We start from the raw sequence: 24273 nt of genomic DNA on the forward strand, positions 1-24273 counted from the left end.
GTTTTGGATGTTTTGAACAACTAAAAGCTTATTAAATAACTCTTTAAAAAAAACAGGCCGTTCCTATAATCTGCTTCTAGTGCTGTTCTTGTCCAGGGTAAAATAAACTGTCGAGAAGTAGAACGCTTTTTTGCATTTGGGACCTACTGGTCAAGACTAACCTTCATGTTCATTGGTTTAGCGACTTGAAGGCAGATTCTGCAGGAAACCACCAAAGATTTGCCGAGACGGTAAAAACGCATCAGTTGAAACTGAAAAAAATAGCCACTCTGAGCCGACCGTCAGCATTCAGGGTTTCAGCATGCTAACATCAAGGCGCCTCTGGATCTAATGGATAGAAGGTAAAACTGATTCCTCTATTATCTTTTAAGATATGCAAGATTAAGCATAGGAGCCGTGTCATGAACACGTGCATCAGCACACAGCAGAGAGCTGTGTTATGCGCTTGCACCGCCGATCATTAAACCGCACATTTCTTCGAGTTTTTGCATTATTTTAGGCAGCACAGCTCAGAAACAGAAAAGGGCACACTGCTCGCCATTTCCGAGCTGTACTGTCTGTAAACCAAGATGTAACTCGGTCAAGGTATTCACTTTAGACACTGCAGGCTCATAGACACAGGTGCTTGGCTTGGCTTGGCTCAGTCCTGAAGCCGATAAAATATTCATGGCATGAGAGAGAGCAGCCTCTGTGTTTCTTTGTAAATCTAATTCGTGGATATCATCCTCAGGTTTATACTGTGCCTTTCCTTTTTTTTGAGGTTTTTACTGTAGATTTATTATGTAAAATGCTAATTATGAAGGGTGTTTAAATAATTCATTTTTTCTGCACTACAGTATTACAGAGGCAATGAAAGAGGTGTTGAGATTTTATTGAGCGTCCTTACTTTATTCCAGATTATATTCGACACAGGATGTGCAAATATAACTACAATAAATTAACTTGTTTTTAAATAGTGCGTAATAGGGCATTGCTGCCATTTCTAAGCACTGTAAATAACAGGTGTTACTATGTAACCAATGTATCGGTACTCAATTTACGATTTAGGATGGAAGTCTGAGCTTCTGTTAATTGTTCGTTGTTTTATAAAGACTCAAAAATTGGGAATGTGCAGTTAGGTTTAAGTCTCGCTTTCCACTGACAATGAGTTCTAAAAGCTTTAATAACTTTAGCCTTATTTGACAAATCAGAATACAGGTTTGCAGTCAATTCACCCTATTCGCTTAGTTTTGACATGTCACGTTTAACACCTATTTGTCCAAGGGGGGAAAAGTTAAAATTAGTTTTCATTCCTGTTTCTCAAGGAATGTTTTACTACAAGAAAAACTGCTAAATGAAATGACATCAAACTTGATATTAAATGTTATCTTTACTTGGAATACAGCTTTCTTTGATCAGTGTAGCTCCTGAAGGTTAGTTCACCGATTATCCAAAAATATTTTGCATGGTCTTCAGGCTTTCTGCGGATCTACAAATCCAGAGAATTTGATTGACAGTCAGCAACAGAAAAAATATGTTCTTAATTGAGATTGACAGTCAGCAACATAAAAAATATGTTCTCGATTGACAGTCAGCAACAGCACAAATGTGTTCTAGATTTACAGTCAGCAACAGCAAAAGTGTGTTCTAGATTTACAGTCAGCAACAGCACAAATGTGTTCCAATTAAAATCATAGTATGCAAGGCATTCAAAGCATGTGTCTTTGTAAAGGTTTACGAAATGGATGTAAAGGATCAGAGGTAGCATTCCCTGACAACAGAGAGTATGTGTGTAGGGGGTGGGAACTGGATCGAAGACTTTTTCTTGTTTTCAGAATGTGAATAGTTTACTTTTTAGGGAACTCTAGACGAATATAAATAAAGGAATTTAGCATTGCAACTATGCACGGTCTAAAACAATGTGCAATGAGCACTGTTGACATGGGATCATGTGCCTGGTCTGAAATTAGGTCAGGCCCAACAAATGAGCAAATAGTGCACTGGTGAAGAACATGTGCAGTTGCACAGGTGATACGAAGGTTGGTGCAGAGCACATGCCTACGCCGGTCTTTCGCTCGGAGTCCAATGTCCATGGTCAAAGGCCATGCAGTGTGCTTGCAGTCATTAGGGCTGGTGCTCGGAACTGCAGTAGGCCAGATTCTGCTCCTAGATCCTGCTGGACCTGGTCAGAAATTGAGTGCTGTGGACTCAGAGACACAAGTGCTGGTACAGGTCTTGACTGTAGGCCAGATCATTTGCCCAATACCTGACAGACATCTGGAGCCTATTGCCAGTAGTTTTAGTGGTAAGGTTGATGGCTCAGCACTAGCATGCTGCAGTATATTACATGCACATCGATGTTTGAAGTGGTATATCATAAAAAAACACTTTATACATTATGGTTCATGCTGCTCATAATACATTAACATTTGTTAAAAAAAAAGACTTGCATTCACTGAAAAAATGAATTTATGAAATTAGGGGTGTCTTTTTCAGTAAACAATTCCCCAGTCATGGTAAACCATAACTCACCCCATATAAGGCACTTCAGCCTCGGTAATGTTAACAGAACACCTACATGGCAATATAGGGCTGTATCAAACAGTTCTATAGTATTTGTCATCTATGTCACACGGTTACACATTATCTATCATTATTCTCTCTCTATATATATATATATGTGTGTGTGTGTATATGTGTCTGTATATATATATATAAATATATATATATATATATGTATGTATATTCACTGAAAAAAACAAAGGTTACGGGGTAGTTGGACTTGGCCTTTCGTGCAGGGTCATCCCAGAACTGTTTGCCTTCCTCCTGTTTCATTCTGACCTGTTGTTGGTGGTTTTATGACTCTGTGCACGTGCTCTTCCTGTAAATTGTTGTATGGATTGTTGTTTCCATAATTGGCATATTTGATTTACTAGTCAGTCTCTAGTACAGTGAACTGTGTGCCGAGGGCCTGTAAATCAAATGCTGCTAGTGGGCCTGCAGCACTGATTGTGCCACCCACGTAAGCAGACTGTAAATGTAACGCACACCCGCCACTGCATTGTCTGTGCGTAGTTTGGTACTGCCATGTCGACCTGGCAAGGGCACCCGCTTGCCAGGCCCTAACCTTCCCTTCTCTTACATGTGAGTAACCCATAAGGTAGGCCCAAGGTATCCCTGTGGGCAGGGTGCAATGTATGTTAAAGGTAGGATATGCCCTGCTGTGTATGGCATGTCCTGATAGTGAAATACTGCCAATTTCGTTTTTCACTATTGTAAGGCTATCTGTCCTATAGGATAGAAAGGGAGTTCATTTATACCATATTATAAATATAACTTCCCATTGCGACAAGATAGGACAGTAAAGTTGAGTATGCCTAAACTCAGAATCTAAAGATGCATCTTTTAGTGAGGATGATTGTTATATTCTGTGTTTGAAAATACCACTTTCAGAAAGTAGGTATTTTCTTGCTTAGACATCCTCTGTGCCTCTATTGGTTTGTGTATTGACTGTCTGGCTTTGGAGTGACAGGGCCTGGAGATGTGCATTCTGTTTAGACAGCCACTTGAGGGGGCGGGGGGGGTAAAGTGTGTCCTGCCTTTCCAGGATGATTCAGGGCTGGGCGAAATAGACCTGGGCCGCATTTAGAGTAGGGGGTAGGAGATTTCCATGCACCTGAATGAGCCTGGCCTGCCTTACACGAAGCTGTCTCCACCTCCTGCTAGGAAGCTGTACCAGAGGACATAGGGCTGGGTGTAGTTTGCAAAGTAGCGATACGCGAAGCTATGCAAAGTGCACTTCGCACTACGCGAGCTACGCGTAGCACTACGCGAACTGCGTACTACCCTGTTCGCACTGTGCAAGATGCCGCTTTTAATGATTGCACAGTGCTGCAAGCATCCAGCACTGTGCAATCATTGAAAACGGCATCTTGCACAGTGCTAGCTGTAGTTTTCTGCCGCTTTAGTAGATTTTTACTCGAGCGACAGCTTTCTCAATGCGGACTTGTAGTTTCTCATCACGAGCAGTCGCAAGCATATGCTCGCAATGAGAAACCTGACCTTCCTGCGTTGAGAATCTCACCAGGAGGTTTATTTTCCATGCTCGTGATCGCTGATGTTGCTGATCGCGAACGAGGAAAAAGTTTTGCTGGGATGACATTTTGCTAGCTCGCGGTCGCCAACTTGACATTGAGGACCTCGAGCAAGCAACAAATGACCGCTGCACTACGCTACAGCTATGTGAGTTTGCACTGTGCTACGTGCAGTTTGTGTAGTGCAAAGTAGCGCAAACTTTTCAAACTACGCTAGCGTAGTGCTTTGCCCAGGGTTAGACATAACTGGTTTTGACTGAGCACATGGCTTCTCTGCCACCAGAGAACAAAGAGATTTGCTAAATAAATATTGGGGCCCAGAACCCTCAACTTTAGATTACTTCTGGAATTCAAGAGGAACTTTTGCCAAGGAAAAGAGCTGGAGAAACTGAGGAGAAGTATTGCCCCTTTGCTGTGCGCTGTTTGGGGTTGGCCTGCAGTGGCTGTTTCTGACAAGGACTTTGCTGTGTGATGGGTCCCCAGCTTGAGCAAGATCTTCAAGGGCTTGAAGTAGAGCTTGCCTCCTGTTTTTGAAGTCTCAGGGATACAAAGACTTCACCCCCAGCTCCCCTGAACTCCCTTGCTAGGAGTTCTGACCTGCCAAGAGGTGCCTGTTGCTGTTCTGGGCTGCTGGAAGTTGTTCCTGCTGTTGGGAGCTGGGAAAATAACACAACGAAGAGAAGAGTGACACATCCGTACCTGTTTTTATCGAATCTCCGAAGAAACCGATGCAGCACCTGCCCGTGGCTCAAGAAATCACTGCACGTGGCATCGAGTGCACTGATCTACAAAGGCCGAGATCACTGCACCGATTCCGAAGCAGGCCCTGCTGTGTGGATGCAAGAACCAACGCATTGTGGGACCGTGGCTGAAGAAATCAACGCAAGTGCTGTTGCTGCCGCCGCATCAAGAATCGACACATCCCCGATCCTCACGCATCACACCGGTAGTGCCAAATCTACAAGGACACTGGGGCCGCAGAAAGAAACCAATGCATCACCTGCCTGTACAGTAAGAAACCAACGCATTACCTCCCCTGTGTGGCAGTAAGGAACCAACGTATCACCTCCCCGATAGTAAGGAACCGACGCATTTCCTTCCCTGCATTTAAGGAACCAATGCATCACCTTACCTGCAGCTGTTCTTGCTTTTGAATTTGATGCACCCAAGGTACTTTGTGCTGAAAGTGTTGCATCTGCAATTTGCTTTGAACAGAACTGTTTCCACCATTTGAAAGTCATATTTTTAATACTGTATTGTTGATTTTTGTCATTTTGGTCCATTTGTAGTGTTTTCACTGAATTCCTGTATATGTGCACACATTCTTTACACACTGCCTCTGAGATAAGCCTGTCTACTCGTGCCAAGCTACCAAGGGGGTGAGCAGGGGTTATTTTAAAAGTATATCCCCTTACTCTAACTAGGAAGAAGGGTGCCTACCATACTTGGACAATGGTGCAAAACATTGTTAACTAGACACCCCCATTTCTAACTGTGGTATTGTGGTTAGGTAATAGAACTTAAAAAAAACCTTAGAAATTCACTCAAAAAAACAAAATTAAATGGATGTTATATTTAGATTCAGATTTTACATTTTACAAATTCAGCAATTGTCGTTATCTCAAGTAACTATAACTCGCACCCTACGGTAACTATAAAACGCGCTACTGGTTGAGTGGGTATGTTAGTGCGTGAGTGGCTGTGAATATGCATCTCTAGATATACATACATCTTTTTACTTTAATAACACCAAAACTACTGAAAAGATTTACACCAAAATACAAAAAGCACTCTTTCTGGACAAAGATCTAGCTTCCTGACAAATTTAGTGTAATTCTGTTCAGCGGTTCAAGCTGTAGTCATGTCTAAAATCCTGGTGGGAAATTGTATGGGGAAAATGCATTTGGGGACTCCCCCTTTTCTCAGCCTTCCTACTTTTTCTCAGCCCCCGCTTGACAGATCAACCTGAAATTTAAAAAAAAAAACGTTTCTAATATATGCTATCTGAGTGGCTGTGTGACTGTATGAGTGTGTGAGTGGGTGTCTCAGTGGCTGTGTGGGTGTGTGAGTGCATGTGAGTGGATGTATGCATCTGTAAGTAGGTGTGTGAGTGGCTAAATTGCTTTCTCGGTGGGTGTGTGAGTGGCTCCATGGGTCTGTGAATGGGTGTGTGAGTGGTTTTCTGGGTGTAAGTATTTTCTAAGAGATTATGGTTGTTAAACACATATACTAAGCTACTATAAAAGTTGAATTAGCATACTAGGTGTAGTACTAATGAGTGATACTACATCTAACATATATTATGTGAGTGGCTGTGTGACTGTATGTATCCATGTGTGAGTGTGTGTCTGAGTGGCTATATGGGTGCGTGAGTGTGTGTGAGTGGCTGTACGGGTGTATAAGTGGGTGTGTGAGTAGCTGTGTGGGAAAGTGATGGCTGTTGGAGTGGCTGTGTGGGTAAGTGAGTGTGTAAGTGGCTCTATGGGTGAGTGAGTGGGCATCTGAATGGCTCTATGAGTGAGTGACTAGGTATGTGAGTGGTTGTATGGGTGAGTGAGTGGCTGTTTAAGTGGGTGTGTGGTTAAGTGAGTTGTTGTGTGAGTGGCTGTATTGTAGATTAAGTGTCTGGGTGCATAGCTGCATGGGTGAGTGAACTGATGTGGGAGTGCTTGTATGGATGTGTGACTGGGTATGTAAGTGGTTGTATTGGTGTGTGAGTGAGTATTTGAGTGCTTGTGTGGGTTGGAGTGAATGGCTGTGCTGCGAGGCAGTATGGGCCAGTAGGTGTGTGATTGGCTATATAGGCGAATACATGTGTGCATGAGTCGCTGTACGAGTGAATGTGTAGCTGTGTGAGTGAGTGGCTGTATGGGTAAGTGACTGGTTGTATGAGTAGCTGTAAGGGTATGAGTGGTTGTGTGAGTAGCTGTATGAGTGAGTGATTGGGTATGAGTGGCTCTATGGATGAGTGAGTACTTATATGGGTCTGTAATTGGGTATATGAGTGGTTGTGTGGGTATGTGAGTGGGTATAGGAGAGGCTATACAGGGGTGTGAGTGGGTGTATGAGAGGCTAGGTGGATGATGACATCAGTGATGTCATTTAAGATGCCATCAGTGATGTCACTGATCATGTCATGAGTTATATAACATGTGAGGTCGTAAGCCGTGCATTTTGGCAGCGTAAGCTATAGTTAGCTCAGGTGACTATGCTGAATTCCAATGGTTTTGTACAAATGAAATCTGAGCCTAAATATAACGTCCCTGCAACTTCTGTTTTTTCAGTGATTTTCTAAGATGTTTTCAATTCAATTTCCTAACTATAACCTCCTTCTAACTTTTGGATTTGTGAGTGAATTTCTACAGTTTTGTAATGCTTTTTCTTAACTATAACATCCCTGTAACCTTTGTTTTTGTAAGTGAATTTCAAGGTTTTTTAAATTTTATTTCCTAACTATGATCTTTGAGACTGAGTGTCAGATTGAGTGCATGAGTATCTGAGTGGGGTTGTGAGTGTCTGAGTGGGCATGGGAGTGGCTGCATAAGTATCTGACTGGGTGTGTGAGTGGGAGTTTGAGTGTCTGAATGGGTCTGTGAGTGGATGGGTGTGTGAGCATCTGGATGGGTTTCTCAGTGGGTGCATTCGTTTCTGAGAAGGTCTGTGAGCGGTGTATGAGTCTCCCAGTCGGTGTCTGAGTGAAGGTATGAGTGTCTGAGTGGGTGTCAGAGTGTCTGAGTGGGTTTGAGGGTGCCTCTATGAGTGTTTGAGTCAGTCTGTGAGTGAGTGCATAAGTGTCTGAGTGGGTTTCTAAGTGGGTGGTTGAGTTTCTGAGAAGGTCTGTGAGCGGTGTGCGAGACTTTGAGTGGGTCTGTGAGTGAGTGCATGAGTTTCTGAGTGGGTCTGTGATTCTGTGCATGAGTCTCTGAGTGGGTCTGTGAGTGGGTGTGTGGGTCTCTGAGTAGGACTGTGAGTGGGTGTGTCTGAATAGGTCTGTGAGTGGTTGCATGAGTCTCTGAGTGAGTTTATGCGTATCTCATTGGGTCTCTGAGTTGGGTGCGTGAGTCTCTGAGTGTGTCTGTGAGTGAGTGTGCTCTGTTTTCCCTCTTATTCTCCTTTTTGCCTTTTCTGCTAATTGTTATGCTTTCTGTTTTGCCTTTCCTCCTAATTTTTTTGCCCTCTGTTTTGCCCTCCTCTGCTCTGTTTTTTCTTTTTGCTTGCTTTCTGCCCTCCGTTTAGCTTTTTCTGTAATAGAGAGACGGCTGTGCGGGCCTACTTTATTGTAAAAATATAAAGGAAGTACATATTTTTGGGCAATAATATAAAGTGAGTATTTTGAATAGAATAATAAATTGAAATTTCTCTTTTATTTTCTCTTCTTTTGAGACCTTCTTCTTTAGGTTTGAGGTGCATTTGATGTCTTGTTGAATATTTTGGCTTAATTCAGTCTGAATATTCACTTTTTATCAGGTATCCTTAAATTGTGCCTGTGGAATATTCAGACACTTTGAAATTTTTGGGATGTGATCCCCCTTACCAATATTGGGATTGACCTTATTTATATTGGGGTAGGTCTCTTTAGTTGCATGCTACTTATACCAATTTTTCTCCTTTTCAGAGTTGTGTTATTGGAATTATAGGGACATATTCTCAAGGACTTATTGCCGAGTTATCAGCACTTTAGCACAGCAAAAGAATTATTGCCCCATTCTCAAGCTGGTGCAAACTGCCGATATCGTCAGTTTTCCAGCGATAGCTTCTGCAAAAAACATCGCCACGGATGAGAGCGACAACTAACGCTAATGATATGCAGAGTAGGCGTTCCCGTGTAAAAACACACGAAAACACCACTTAGCGATATTCTCAACGACCAGCCAAATCTGCGATGCGATCCAAAAACAGGCGATAAGGCGCGTTAGGAGCAAGTTTTTACACCTGCCTTTTACTTGTGTAAAGCAGGATGACAACCTGCAGAATGAAAGGAAGCCCAGCCCAGAGCCACATCTGAAGACCAACACATGTCATGGAGACACTGATTATGCATCTCGGACACCCAAGAGGGCCACAACACCCATGTCACCACTCCAGGTACCACCCCCACCCCCAGGGCCTTCCCAGACTACCACCGAGGCAGCGCAGACCAAGACAGCGGACCTCCCGAAAATGCACCAGCCAGAGGATGTCATTGCCCACTACAGGCTCAAAAGGACAACCATCCTCCGCATCCTGACCCACATTGCCCACAGGCTGGTGGTACCAACACAGCGAACAACCAACATCCCTCCACAGACAAAGCTGCTGGATGGCTGTGCTGCACTTGTTGGCCTCTGGTACCTTCCAACCAACAACTGCCAGAGTCGGAGGAGTCTCACAGCCAGCCCTATCAAACTTCCTCACACATGTCTGGGATGCATGTCCACAAAAGCAACGGGTGGCCCCTGTATCCACACCACAAGCGAATCCCAATTTGTCGTGTTCCTGTGCAACCAACCGAAACCCCAGCCATTTCCAGGTGCCTCTGTTCTCCAGATCCAAGATTGTAGTTTCTGAAATGGGTGTGCTCCAGGTCATGAAGTCCAGAAGTCAGCAATAGTGGAAAAACAGTTATTTATTAAAAAAACATAACTTAACAGCACGAAAACATCAGCCAACGTGTTCCATTCCCAACGGGGAACTTCTTCAGGGCAAATTGTGGATCCAATTATCTGCATATGGTCCGGGAACTCCCCAATACAGTTCCATATTCCGAAAGTCCGTATTCAGAAACCTGTTGGATAAATGGTAACAATGGTCAAGAATCGGTATAGTCACAAATGTAATCTGGTACAGTGTATTGCACCTGGACAAACAAGAATGCTTACAGGTATGATCAATCCTGCACAAAAAGACTGTAACAGAAGTTTGTGTGTTCGTAACCTTCGTAGGAAAGAAAAAGAAGGTTATGACCACACAAACTTCTGTTACGGTCTCATTAGGCAGGATTTATCATACCTATAAGCATCACGGTTTGTATCAGCTTGATACCCCTAAACCTTCACTTCCCCCATACTGCGCAGGAAGAGTTGGAGACCAAGCAAGGGAACTATGCCATAGCAGGCTTCCCGCACGTGTTGGGGGCAATTGCCTGCACACATGTACTACTTGTGCCCCCTGCCAACATTGCACACAATCACCGCAATAGAAAACACACGCATTCCATCAATGTGCAGGCAAAAGTGGACCACCGGGGCCCGTTCACCAATGTCGTCGCTAACTTCCCTGGCAGTGTGCATGATTCCTATGTCTTCTGCAAGCACCCCAGCCCTGGTCCCCAGGCCAATCAACCACCCAGCGATGACTCCCCGACCCTACGCACCCAGGCCTCAATGCTCACCTGCTGCCACCAACTCTGTGCACTGCATTTCATGGGCCCTTTATGATTGAGCCGCGCGGTGCGGACGCCATCATGTCACCTCCCGCAGTGGAAAATGTAATGTGGTAGGGCCATAGGCCCTCATGCGTAAATAATGACCACAGGGACACTCTCCGATAGATAGTGGAAATGGCTTTGAGCACGGGCGCCCTGCCCGTTTTTTTGGCAGGGTCACATGTCCTGTGAAGCATGTGCTGGATGGGTGTGGTGTGGGTGTAAAGCAGCCCTCGGGGAGTGGATGTGTCATGCTGACAACTAGACCTGTGATCAGCAGATCACTACAGAGAAGACCTGGGACATGTAGCGTTGTCCCCCCCCCCTGTAAGCAGAGTGGGCTGGCCTGGCATATGCCAGTCCAGCGTAGTAGTGGGAACAGTGGCCCTGGGACTCTGGGCTTGCTTCCATTCTGGCCTGGACAAGGAAGTAACTAATGTGTGTGTGTTCTGTTATAGTGTCAGCACCACCCGGACCGCAATCAGTAATGTTGCACCCTGTGACTCAAGCCCCACAACATGTGGTGGCACCCCGCTAGGGATATCATAATTGGCAAATATGCGGGGTGGGCACCCGCACCAAAATCGGCAATTATGCGTCAGGCAGTGCGGGGTTGTTACCCGCGCCGCAAACAAACACAATCACGGGGGAAACTCCATGCCGGGGGTTCCCTTGTGCAGACAATCACTGCTCGGAGCTGCAGCCCACGAGGACGTCGCTCCTCAGGGCAACTAAAGCACCTTCTTCAGCACTTAAAAATAAAGCGCTCACAGGATGAAAAAAAAAGCGCTCCCAGGCGCTACCGTCCCAAAGTCCAGGGAAAGTCTTTTAGCAGGAAGGGGGGCAAGGGATGGGCCAAGGGGCCAGCTCACAGGGCCCTCCAGCAGGGAGGCAGTCCCCAGTGGTGGTACCTCCTGGATCACAGCAGCAGCAGGCCCCCCTTAAGATAGGATCAGTGATAACAACTTCATGGGGTCACAACCTCTTTTTATACACATTTTCCTTTGTCTTCAAGGTGCAGGGCAAGGGGGAGGAGCACTTTGTTTTGCTCAGCCTCGCTTCCTATTCACAGGACAGGCTAGGGACATCAGACGCACCACCGGGGGCGGAGCCAGCATTGTGGAGGGAAGGCCCAGCCCTATTCAGGTCTCAGGAGCACTCCTCCCTCCCATCAACATGCAGATCTCTCCATTCACCACCGGGGCAGATCCATCCAGACTCCTGGAGCCAGGCACACCAGCCAGCTCCAGCCAATCACAGGCCAGACAGTCAATTCACATTTACTGCACAGACATGCCAACTTCTAGAAGTGACACTTCTCCACTAGACACAATAAATCCACACACATCATTGCGCAGCATTTAATCTCACGAGTTCACACATACCAAACTCGACCCTGCACTCCCACACATCAGGAACTAACATGGACACACATATCCCCAGGCATTCCTATGGGAGGGCAGGCCACTCTCACCACACACACAGAGAGCGCGCGCACTTTACACTGGGACACAGGGTTAAGGTGCGCAGAAGCCAAAAACAACTAACATTAGGTCACATTTAAAAGCAAAAAGTTTAGGGGTGAACCTGCAAAAAGGGCCAACTCCAACAGTTGCTTATAATATTGCCACTTTTTCATTCTCTCTAAAGAAGAGGTACTCCTGCTTTAAATATGGCTTCTTAACAGCAGTTAATGTGTTATTGAAAGAAATGCTTTGCAGCTGCTGCTCAAAGTAGAACGAACAAACTACCAAGAAAATGTGACTGCCTCTCAGCAACAAATTATTATGTTGAACACAACAGGACATGGTGCCACTGCACCGGCTGCACAAAAGATAACTAAACATCTGGTTGTGCCCATGTCACACAATTTATTAGTTGTTTCTATGCTTCCAAATTGCATGCTCAGTTTGGTTTATTATCAGGTACCACTCCCTTTCGATATTCTAAACATTGCAGCACTGCCATATAATTTTTAGATGATAGAAGGAAAGATCACATTTTTATGAACACTGCTGATTTCAAGGGTTAATCAGGAATATAAGTGCTGCATTTGCTTGTTTATTTTGTGTTGCTTCTTTTTGCTACTTCATTTTCATAGTCCCTCTCCACACACATCTGTAGTATTAAAGAGCATACTCAGCTGTGGCATCTCTCACTCTCTCTCTCTCTCTCTCTCTCTCTCTCTCTCTATCTATCTATCTATCTATCTATCTATCTATCTATCTATCTATCTATCTACCTCTGTATTAACTGAAAGAAACAAAGGTAAAAGTAAATTTATAGGTAGCAGTGGTTAGAAAACCATAAAATGTTTTTTTAAAGAAAAAGCTCAGAAACTCTTTTTAAAAACACAGCTATAGTGCAGGTGTGGTTGCGCCTTAAAACCGAAACACCATTAAACTGTTTGAGTTACAGTTTGGATCACATTCCATGACTTGCCCAACAGCTTTACAGACCATAACTCGTACATCATGTGAAATGGCATGTTAGACCTGGCATCTTTGGCGTGGTTTCCCCTGACTTTTTGCCTCTACCTCCTGTATTTTTGACACTGTGCTGGATTTCGTTTTTGCCGGTTTAGATGCTTTGGCACTTTGCCACTGCTGATCAGTGTCAAAGTGCAAGTGCTCCCTAGGTAAATTGTTATTTTTATTGGTTATCCATGATTGGCCTATTTGTTTTACCAGTAAGTCCCTAGTAAAGTGCACTGAGTGTGCCAGGGCTGGTGATTCAAATGCTACTAGTGGGCCTGCAGCACTGATTGTGCCACCCACATGAGTAGCCCTAAAATGGTGCCTCAGGCCTGCCACCGCAGTGCCTGTGTGCAGTTGCTAATTGTGATGCTGCCCTGACCAGTGTCCACAGTGGCCAGGCCTAACCCTTCCCTTTCTATACATATTGGACACCCCTATAGAAGGCCCAAGGTACCCCCCTGGGCAGGGTGCAGTGGGAAACATCCGTTACAACGCGGATGTTTCCCCGCGGTGCTGTTACGACGCGTCCGTAACAACGCAAGTCGTTACCACGACTTGCGCTGGAGGGCGCTAGAAGATTAAAAATAGTAAATTTACTATTCCAATACCTTCCCTAGTGTCCACGGGGACTGGTGTTAGAATAGTAAATTATACTATTCGACATCCGCGCCCCCAACGCAAGTCGTGGTAACAACTTGCGTTGTAAGGGACGCGTTGTAACAGCACGTGTTGTGACGGTACGCGTTGTACCGTCATACATCCGGGTGCAGTGTATGTGAAAGGTAGAGCATGTACTAGCGTGGGTGACATGCTCTGATAGTGCATTACAGCCATCTTCTTTTTTCACTATTGAAAGGCTATCTTACCCATAGGCTTGAATGGGGAATGATGTGTATAATGTTTACCTGCATATCTTCCCATAGGAGCAAGATAGAAAACTTAAATCTGGTATCCCCGAACTCAGAATTTAATAACCCATCTTTTAGGAAGGATGATTTTTAAGTCTGTGTTTGAGAACAGCACTTTTAGGAAGTGGCTGTTCTCTTGTCTAACCTTTCTGTGTGCCTTTGCCTGTTTGTGAATTGACTATCTGGTTTGTCAGTTACAGGGGCTGGGGTGGCTCCAGGAGGCTGGCGGGGTCAGCCCAGGGCTGAATAGTTCCATATGCATCTTGAGTGGTGGGAGGGGATAGCACCTGGGCCTGAATAGGGCAGTGCCTGCCTTCTATAATGCTGACTCCACCTCCTGCTAGGCGGCTGACGACCCTGCCCCTCTCTCTGAAAGGAAAGAAGAAGTCAAGTAAACAAAGTGCTCCAGGACTGACCAGAACTGGTTTGGACAAAGGCAAAGGCCTTTCTGCCTTCAGAGAACAAAGGTATAAACAGGGATACCCAGACCCCTGAACTTTAGATCATCCTGGAATCAAAAAGGAACCTCTGCCAAGGAGAAAGCTGGAAGACTGAAGAAGAAGGACTTGCCTGCTGAAAGGCTGACCTGCAGTTGCGTCGCTGCCAAGGAGAGGGGAAGCACTTTGCTGTTACCGTGTCCCCTTGCTTGAGGAGAGTTGGTCTCCTGTTAAGAAGTCCCAGGAACAAAAGAACTTCACCCTCAGCTTCCCCCCTGAACTCTGCTGTGTGAGTTCTGACCTGCCTAGAGTGCTTGATCCATTTGTGGGGCCTCTGGAGGTTGTTGCATGCTGTTTGGGGAGCTGGACAAGAAGAAAAGAAGAAGATCTACAATTTCCACGCATCGCTCGCTTGTGGAGCGCATCATCAACAGTGCAAGAGAATTCCAATTGCCGCGAAGACCGTCACAGCGCCTGTTGCCGCTGCAAAAACCAACGCATTGTTCGCTTGCAGAGCGAATCGCCCCGGTGCGGAAGGACTCCAGCCGTTGCGAACATCGTCGCAGAGTCCAGTGCCTTTGCATCGAGGGGCAGCAGCAGAAGAGAATCAAGGTTGTGTTGCGCACTGCCTCTGCACCAGAGATCGTCGCTGCCCGAAGGTCGTCGCATCGTGGCTGTGCGAAACGCATCCTACCGGAGAAGCTCCGCGCCGGAATCCACACAAGGTACCGCATCGCTCCCCTTACAGACCGGATTCATTGCAACACGCCCGCTGCGTGCAGCAGGGTTGTCGCATCGCCTCCTCAGGGTCTCAGGAGAGACGCATGACTTGTTTTTCGAAGCTTGTTTGCCGCTTGGAACTTTTGTCGCATCTACAGGTACTTTGGGCGAAAAGTGACGCAACTGTGGATTATTTTGACACAAAACCTTGAACTCTTTTTAAAGATTAATTCTTGAACTGTGTATGTTGGATTTTTTTCGTTTTGGTCTTGTGTAGTTTAGATAAAGATACTTTATTTTTCTAAACTGGCGTGGAGTCCATTTGTGGTGATTTCACTGTGTTACTGTGAGTGTTGGTACAAATACTTTACACATTGCCTTTGATAAGCCTGTCTGCTCGTGCCAAGCTACCAAGGGGGTGAGCAGGGGTTATCTAAAGAGTGTATCCCCCTTGCCCTGACTAGAAGCAAGGGTCCCTATTTGGACCGTGGTACCTACCTCTGCCAACTAGAGACCATCAGATCTAACAGTGGTATATCTATGTAAATATGAATGTAGCTATAGACATTGTTATGTTTCATATAGATACCCCAATATAGGCTCAGGTAGTCACCTAACCTTTCACCTATATTCTCCCTACCATTACACTACCTAACCGTTCTTGGGACTGACCTTTTATCCAGTCACAGTACTGCATACAGGACGTGGGGTTTTCCCTGAAAACTAGCCTCATCCATTATGCATGAAGATTCTTGGAAACTCAGCAGGGCTACCATCTCCAGCATAATAACTATGTTTAAGGGTCATTCCTTCCATCATCCTAAGTTCGACATGACACAGCAAGGTAGAACGCCTGAGGGTACCACTTTGGGTACATAAACACTATATATTGCTGAGGTAGTCAGAGGAGAAAAGGACTTTAATGCCGACACACTGACGCGAGACGCTGAGGTTCCTGCACGCTTACACTCCAGCTCGCAGTGTTCTTGCATCCCTTTCAGGGAGTTCATCTTGAGACTAAGACAGGGTCCCACAGTCTCTCACTTCAAGTAATGGGGTTGACTTTATCCTAGAGAGATTCTTTGCTTTAGACTCAAGTACATGCTAGGTACACTTAAGTACATCTAGTTAGGTTTGCATCATAGGAGTACGTATTCTATCGTCATGTATTTTATATACTTGCCTGTATTAGTTGTTTTAGTTTTTACTCTGTTAGTGCTTATAATCATTTATAAATGTTACTGTCTAGTGGTTGTTTCAGTACACCTATTTTACACTAGAATGACGCTGGTTCAAATAATACTTTGTGACAAACGTTCCCACCATTTATTCTGTGTATCGCTCTGAGCCAAAGTGAGCATGAGTGACTGAGCGAAAAGTAATACACTGTTACCACAATCCTGAGGGATCAGGGTGGTCATGTTCGATAGTTGGCAAGAACTATTCCCTCCTTGGTAAGATGGGAGTCTAGTGGCACTGTGATCTAGCTGGTATACAGGCTAACATACCCGGTGGAGGTGTCTAGAATCAGTCCGACAACAAGCAACAATATCTCAATTGGTATCAATGGCGGAGACAGTTAACTTAGTATGTGACATACATTACGAGGAAAGAAAAAGGGAGACTCACCAAAGTTTTTTTTAAATGTGCACATGGCATCATATATTTAGAAAGGGAATTTTGGAAGTTGTATCAGCACTGTAGGCATGAATTGTATAGACAGCCCAATTTGGACTTGGTACACAAATGTGCTTGTGACACATATAAGTGGTGGCGCAAGTGACAAAGTGAATAACAGCTAAAAGACACGTAGTGACACACAGTGAAAATATGTACAAGTGACTGTGTGGTTCAGCACACAATGATTTACAATAGTTGCGTAGGAATGGATGGCATGATTTAAATAGAACCACATGGAGTAAGGGCGCCTTCAATTGTGCTCAAGAGTTGACGACGTTTCGATTATATGGACTCAGGATCCTCTACAGAATGGGCCTTCTGTTTTGAAAGTGCTGTACAGGGCGGGAAGGACAAGTGTCAGGGTCGGGGCAGCGTGGGGCTGGAATACGCGATGGATGTGTGAACAGAGAGGGCGACGGGACCTGCCCATGGGTCAAGCTGGAGGTGATGGCAGATGCCTGGGGGCAGAGAAAGGAGGGGCATGGTGGGTCAAGCCTGTGGGATAGGCTAGAGGTGAGGGTTGGTGCCTAGGGGCAGTGCAGGAGAGAGGGGCGAGGGGACCTGCCAACTGGTGAGGCTGGAAGGTGCTCTGGATATGTGATCAGAAAGCTCGTCGGAACCTGCCAGTGTGTCAGGCTAGTGGCAATGGCTAGTGTCTGGGGGCAGAAAAAGGAAAGGGCGTGGCGGGACCTGCCTGTGGGATATGCTAGAGGTGATGGCAGGAGCATAGGGGCAGGGAAGGGACGCAATGGGACCTGCATATCGGTTGGGCTGGGGGTGAAGGCGGGTGCCAAGGTGCAGAGAAAGGGAAGAGGCACAAGGCGTGGTCGTGGGGAGAAGGGAGGAGGGCGGCAAGGTGGGCAAAAACAGAGACTGGGAATACAGCAAAAAGTACCTGAGAACGCTGCGGTTCCAAGTCCTTGCTGGATCTGTGAAAGTAATCTGGTGTCTGTGAGAAAAATGCACTATGGCGTGTGCAAGACACAAATGAATCTGGAAGGAAAGGTGGGGGGAAGGTCACGAATGGCTCAAGGCGGTTTGGGAAGGCTGATGGGTGAAAGCAGAGGCAAGCGGGGGTCGTCTCACCTGTGCGGAGGTCGAGTGGAAAGCTGTGATCAAGATCAGCTTAATAGGCCTGGTGCCATGGAAGGAAGGCGCTGCAGGCAACGTGGGCTGGCGGGTTTAAATCCACGCTAGGTCCGGGTTATCGTGAATCTGGGGAGACAGTGTGCACGGCTAGTAGAATGTGGGGTGAGCGGGAGGGGGAACGGCACTTGGGGTGACTTACCGGGCGAAGGAATGAATCCTGGAGGAGGGGTGCAGCGCTTCAGTCTGCCGCGGACCACCACAATTGTGTCCGGTTCGGGTATAGCGCATCAAGGTGTGGAGAAATAGGGAAGGGTGGTTATGTGACCAGAAGGCCGGGGGTGTGTTTTGGAGGATGTAGTGGCTACCTGGGGCGGGGTCGGAACGGAGGAGGGCAGTGAGGATGCAGTGATTGACAGCGGGCAGGGTGGGGCAGCAGGAGGGGAGACATGGAGGAGAAAGGGTGCTGTGTCAAGGGGGAGGGCTGGAGGGAGGGATGGGGCGGAAAAGTTCAAGGGGAGGCGTGTCAATCAGGGGGAAGAAAGGAAACGGAGTGACAACAACCAGTGACATAGGGAACTTGAGGTGGACGTGACATGGCATGCGTCTGACTATAATGAATGAGATAATGAAAGAATGGGCCAGGTGGTGTGTAGTAATACATAATTGAGTGTTGTGGCAGGAAGGTAAAGGTCCATTGAGGCCAATTCTAGTAGCACCACGCCGGGGGCGTGGTTGGGCAAGGGGACTACAGTCAAAGTCCCACTGATGAAAATTTGGGAGAATAAGCATGAGCAGAAGAGAACCAAAATGACGAAATGCTAAATAATTGAAGAATATGCTTGTGTAAGGGGCATAAATTTCACCTGATGGGAACAGTGGACTGCAGGGCCCAATGAAACTTGTGTCAGGGGGAATGCTTTGGTTTGTTTTATGCCAAGAGGTCGCTTATCACCCCTGCAGTGCTTCCGGAGGGGCCAAATGAACATTTCACCTGGCGGGGCCATAGACGACAGGGCTGAGTAAAACTTGCAATGGGGAGACTGCTCTGGGTCATTATGTGTCAGGAGGGCACTTAATACCCCTGATATCTTAGGGGATTTATATTTCGGTGGATGGGATATCCTTCGCCGTTTTGACAAAGTAACCCGTCCATCTTGATCTAAATCAGGCCCCTAATGGGCTGTCTGTATGCCGAAGCAGATCCAGATAAAGTCTTGGAGAGTTTTGGGGTTCTTGGTAATACAAATTCCAGGCTGCTGACTAGAGAAAAAATACTCTAGAAACCCCCATCCTGATTCTACCGCTACCCGTAAAAACCTTAAAAGGCCTTAAAAGGCCACTAATACGATCCCGCCTAATAGAATTGCTATTAGGAATGCTAGAAACAAATACAGGTTAGGTTAGGTGCTTATTAAACACTCAAATCACCCTGGGGCATCTCGGCGCTGACTAGAAATCGGACTTCTGCTTGGGGGGAGCTGGACCTGACAATTATTTAAAATAGGAAAGCTTTTAGGTGTTTCCTAAAAGTGTCATAGCTCGGGATGGCTCAAAGAGCCGGGGTAAGCTGGTTCCAATATCTGGGATCCAGATGGAAGAAGGCTCTACCTCCTGTCCGAGTGAGACGAATTTGAGGGACTTGTAACAGTCCCTGTGTACTGGATCTAAGCCTCCTGCTAGGGCAGTATTTAATCAGTTTATGTTGTAAGTAGAGGGGGCCTTTATCGTTAAGCGTGTTGTGGGTTAAGCAACACATTTTAAAAAAGGATATTTTTTTCACATTGAGCCAGTGCAGTTCTCTAAGCAACGGAGTTGAAGAAGAGCCAGCGGGTGATTTAAAATCAATCTTTCAGCCGCGTTCTGGACAATCTGTAATTTGGCCAGGAGAGTCTCACCCACTTCTGCCACCAGGGTGTTGCCATAGTCTAAGCGACTAGTTACCATGCGTGAACTAAAGTCTTACGATGGGAGGTTGGTATGAACGGAAGTATTTTCCGAAGTAGTCGAAGACCATAAAAACATCTGCTGGTTGTGGTCGCAATATGGTCTCTCATGGACAAGGAGCGAACAATTTTTATTCCTAGGTTCTTTACGGATAATTTGGGGGAGGGAGCAGGGCCCAATTGGTCTGGCCACCAGTCGTCAGACCAGATGTCCGGAGCTTTTCCCATTAACATGATCTCCGTCTTCCCCGGATTCAATTGGAGATACTTCCCCGTCATCCAGTCTGAGATCAGCTTCATACCATTGGCGAAGCGTATTTTTTCTAACTCTGGATAATTCCCGATAGTGAACATAAGCTGAGTATCATCTGCATAGGAGATGATTTCAAAACCCTTTTCCCATTTGGTATTAGAGGACTGCCTTAGTTTATATATTAAGGCTTTCATTCCATGGCTTGCTTATGTTAAGCAAGCCTTCCAAGAAAATAATAATAATAATAATAATTTAAAAAATAATAATAACAATAATAATAATAATAATAATAATAGTAATATTGTAATTTCTAAAGCGCATAGCTGCCTCTTTTGGGGTGTCCCAGCACTAGGTAACAGTGTCCATCCGCCTTCATGCAATTATCCAACCCTCTTACATCCTGAGTAGAAAAATAGGTATTACGTTTTTTTCTGAATAGTTCTTCTGACTGGGCTAGATGAACTGCTAAGGGCAGAGCATTCCACAATTTGGGTGCTAGTTAGCCAAATGACTTACCGCAATACATACTTTCCATCTGGGATCTAAGATCTTGGTATGAATAACTTTCTTAATTCACCAGGCAGTATTGGTGTTCATTCTAAGGAGGAGGTAAAGTACAAGTTCTCCAAATCCCGTAATAACGGCAGAATAGAAAGACCCCTAGAAATGGCATCTATCCTCGCTATGTGCCCATGTAGACTGCGGAAGAGTCTGAACCATATTAATCGTGAGTAGTTAACCCCGAGCACATATTTATCATACGTGTTTCAGAATAAGCATGGTGCACCTTTTAGATGCCTTCTCATTAACAGGCACTTGGTTTACCTCACTCCCCTGCTGTCCTTGCGAATCTGTTTCTTCACAATCTATGACGCACTTTATGCTTTTTTGCACCTAGCATCCCGAGATCATGATGTTGTGTATACTGCGTCTCATTAAATGTAATTCATATAAAGATGGTCTACATCATTTACAGAGCCTAGAATCTCAATAGTTCTGTTACTCAGTCATGGTTATATTTGTTCTGTGCTATAGATAAAATAAAGTATGCCTCATAAGTAGCCAAACTTCATGAGATGTTTTCCTTGACCAGCTGTGTAGTATTCTATTTTAGTATAGGAACTGGATTTGTATGACCTGATATATAATTTTAGTACATGAATTGCATTTTTTTATGATTTTATTCTTTATTAGATTTAATGAAATCAACTTGATGTTTGGATTTTTATTTTTATTTGATTTATTTATATGATGTAAGATTTATTAGAGGGCCCTGGATCACGTCTGTATTGCTTGCTACATTGTAGACGTCTCGATCAACAAGTGTGTTTCTAGAACTTGTTTTTATTGTAAACCATAATATGAACGTTTTTGTATTAGGATCATGTTTTTATGCGTGCTTTTATGGTAATTTTCTGACATAATAAAGAAGTAACTGACTGGCTTGCATACAGATGTTGTCTCCTGGGCCTAATTTTAAATGTGCGATGTACTAATGTAATTCCTCCAAAATACTATTGTCTCTGTTTAGAAGAATAAGTTAGAACCTAGTCATAAAGGCATTTTGATGTATAAGTAGCACTCCTGCACTACTTCTTTTTACATACTCTTACACGCCTTTGTGAATTGTTGTCAATACTTGTAAAATGATATTGAAATGTAATTATCAATAGAATATTCATATACAATTAGTACAATAGTATTTTTACTAATATGGAATGGAACGTTTCGGGGCTGGTTCACTTTGGCATGTAAGGTTATTTCCAAGTAGTACTAATGTCCATTCTCATGAATGCTTATGTGTCTCATCATGTCAGCAAGAAACTAACAATTCAGCCAATCTGATCATCTTAATTATCTTTAACTATTAAGTTGTCGGTATCATGGCAGTGTTTGTAGTATGAGTGTGTATTCATAATTAATACTTTAAGAAGAGGATCGAAAAATATGTGCATCATCCTTATTTAGCGTTTTTGATTACGTAAAAACGGGTTCTGTCAATTTATTTGTCTTTTCTGTCGATGAGAGGGCATTATTGACAGTGGATCTATTTGCTGAATAGGGTGGGAAGTAATTTAATTATAATTAATTAAATATGTAAATTTATATATTGTTATTCATTTTTAATTAATTGTTAATTAATTTATATTTGGTAATTAATTAAATTTTAATTGCCAATTAATTTTAATTAATTGATTAATTGATTAATTGCTAATTATGTTAATTTTACTCAAAATAAATCTGTAGCGGGTTGTGGGTTTATAGGGGAATTGGGTGGGAAGTAATTTATTTATAATTTATTAAATATATAAAAATATTTACTTGTATTTTTTTTAAATGATTTGTTAATTAATTATTTATGGGTAACTAATTAAATTTTAATTGCCAATTAATTTTATTTAATTGATTAATTGCTAATTATGTTAATTTTACTAATTTATTTTCTGTAGCTGGTTGTGAGTTTACAGGGGAATAGGGTGTGAAGTAATTTATTCATAATTAGTTAAATAATTACATTTATTTATTTGTATTTAATTTGAATTAATTGTTAATTAATATTTAATTGTTAATTAATTAATTGTTAATTTGAAATTAATTTGAACAGGTAACTAATTGTAAAAATTAATTGTAATTTGTTATTTTAATTGATTAATTATTACATTATATTAAATTGGTAATTACTTTTAATTAATTTTTTATACATATTAATTTATATATTTTTAAATAATATAAGAAGTATTTACTTTCCCTACTGTTGCACTCTCTGGAGTGGGAATAGTAATTTTTACGCCTACGCTATCCAACGCTTTCCCTACTGTTGCACTCTTTGGAGTGGGAATAGTAATTTTAACCCCTACGCTATCCAACGCTTTCCCTACTGTTGCACTCTTTGGAGTGGGAATAGTAATTTTTACCTCTACGCTATCCAACGCTTTCCCTACTGTTGCACTCACTGGAGTGGGAATAGTAATTTTTACCTCCACGCTATCCAACGCTTTCCCTACTGTTGCACTCTTTGGAGTGGGAATAGTCATTTTTACCTCTACGCTATCCAACGCTTTCCCTACTGTCGCACCCGGTAAACAAACTTTACAACGCAACTTTTACCAGGCAGTGCCTTTACAACGCAACTTTTACAGCGCAAACCATTACAACGCATTGCGCTGGGGGGCGCTCTAGGATAGGGAATAGGTTTAATGTACTATCCAACACCTTCCCTACTATCCACGGAGACTGGAGTTGGAATAGTAAATTAAACAATTCACTATCCAGCGCCTAAAAGCACTATGCGTTGAAATGGTATGCATTGTAAAAACCGCGTTGTAAAAGCATGCGATGTAAAAGCATGCGTTGTAATGTCATACATCCGTTGCACCCACTGGAGTGGGAATAGTAATTTTTACCCCTACGCAATCCAACACTTTACCTACTGTTGCACTCACTGGAGTGGGAAAAGTAAATTTTACCTCTACGCTATCCAACGCTTTCCCTACTGTTGCACTCTTTGGAGTGGGAATAGTAATTTTTACCCCTACGCTATCCAACGCTTTCCCTACTGTTGCACTCTTTGGAGTGGGAATAGTAATTTTTATCTCTACGCTATCCAACGCTTTCCCTACTGTTGCACTCTTTGGAGTGGGAATAGTAATTTTTACCCCTACGCTATCCAACGCTTTCCCTACTGTTGCACTCTCTGGAGTGGGAATAGTAATTTTTACACTTCCGCTATCCTACGGTAATAATATTGGATATTATTTAATTATATTATGTTACTATATGATTGTAAAAAAAAAATTATTACTTTAATTAATTATTTAATTATTATAAGGTAATTTAAGTATTTTTAAGTGTATTTTAGTAATTAATTTTTAATATTAATTTAATTTAACATTGTTTTTAATAAAGTCAATATTTTTATAAACTATATTTTTGTAAACTATATTTTTTACTTGATATTTTTGTACCTGTTTGTAGATACAAAGTCGATATTCTGTCTGTCGATATTTTGTCGACGATATTTTTGATAGTCGATATTATGTCCTTCGATATTATGTCAGTGATCCGCTTCAATAATGTCGATTCCCTTGTCGTGGCTGAAAATAATTTCTTTAGGGAGCTTCTGTCCCTACCCAGGGGCACGCCTAACAAACCTCTCCAACATGACCTTGGCCACAGATCTATTAAAGACCTTATAATCCTGCGTCCGCTTCTCTATTAGGCTTGTCTGTGGCGCACACCTGAGCTAGCTAGCTATGCAGACGGCCTTAGAGAAGGTATGAATATGCCGGG

General features: G+C 43.8%; 1 protein-coding gene across 1 annotated transcript in view; it reads left to right on the plus strand.

Annotated features, from left to right (window-relative positions):
• Positions 1-247: 247 nt before the first annotated feature.
• Positions 248-24273, plus strand: part of CLNK (cytokine dependent hematopoietic cell linker) — a 1039166-nt gene continuing 1015140 nt past the window's right edge. The window contains exon 1 of the mRNA XM_078678887.1: positions 248-341. The gene's annotated coding sequence lies outside the window, so the exon portion shown is untranslated. The remainder of the gene's footprint in view (positions 342-24273) is intronic.

Source organism: Lissotriton helveticus, chromosome 2_2, assembly GCF_964261635.1.
Source record: "Lissotriton helveticus chromosome 2_2, aLisHel1.1, whole genome shotgun sequence".
Lineage (NCBI taxonomy): Eukaryota > Metazoa > Chordata > Amphibia > Caudata > Salamandridae > Lissotriton > Lissotriton helveticus.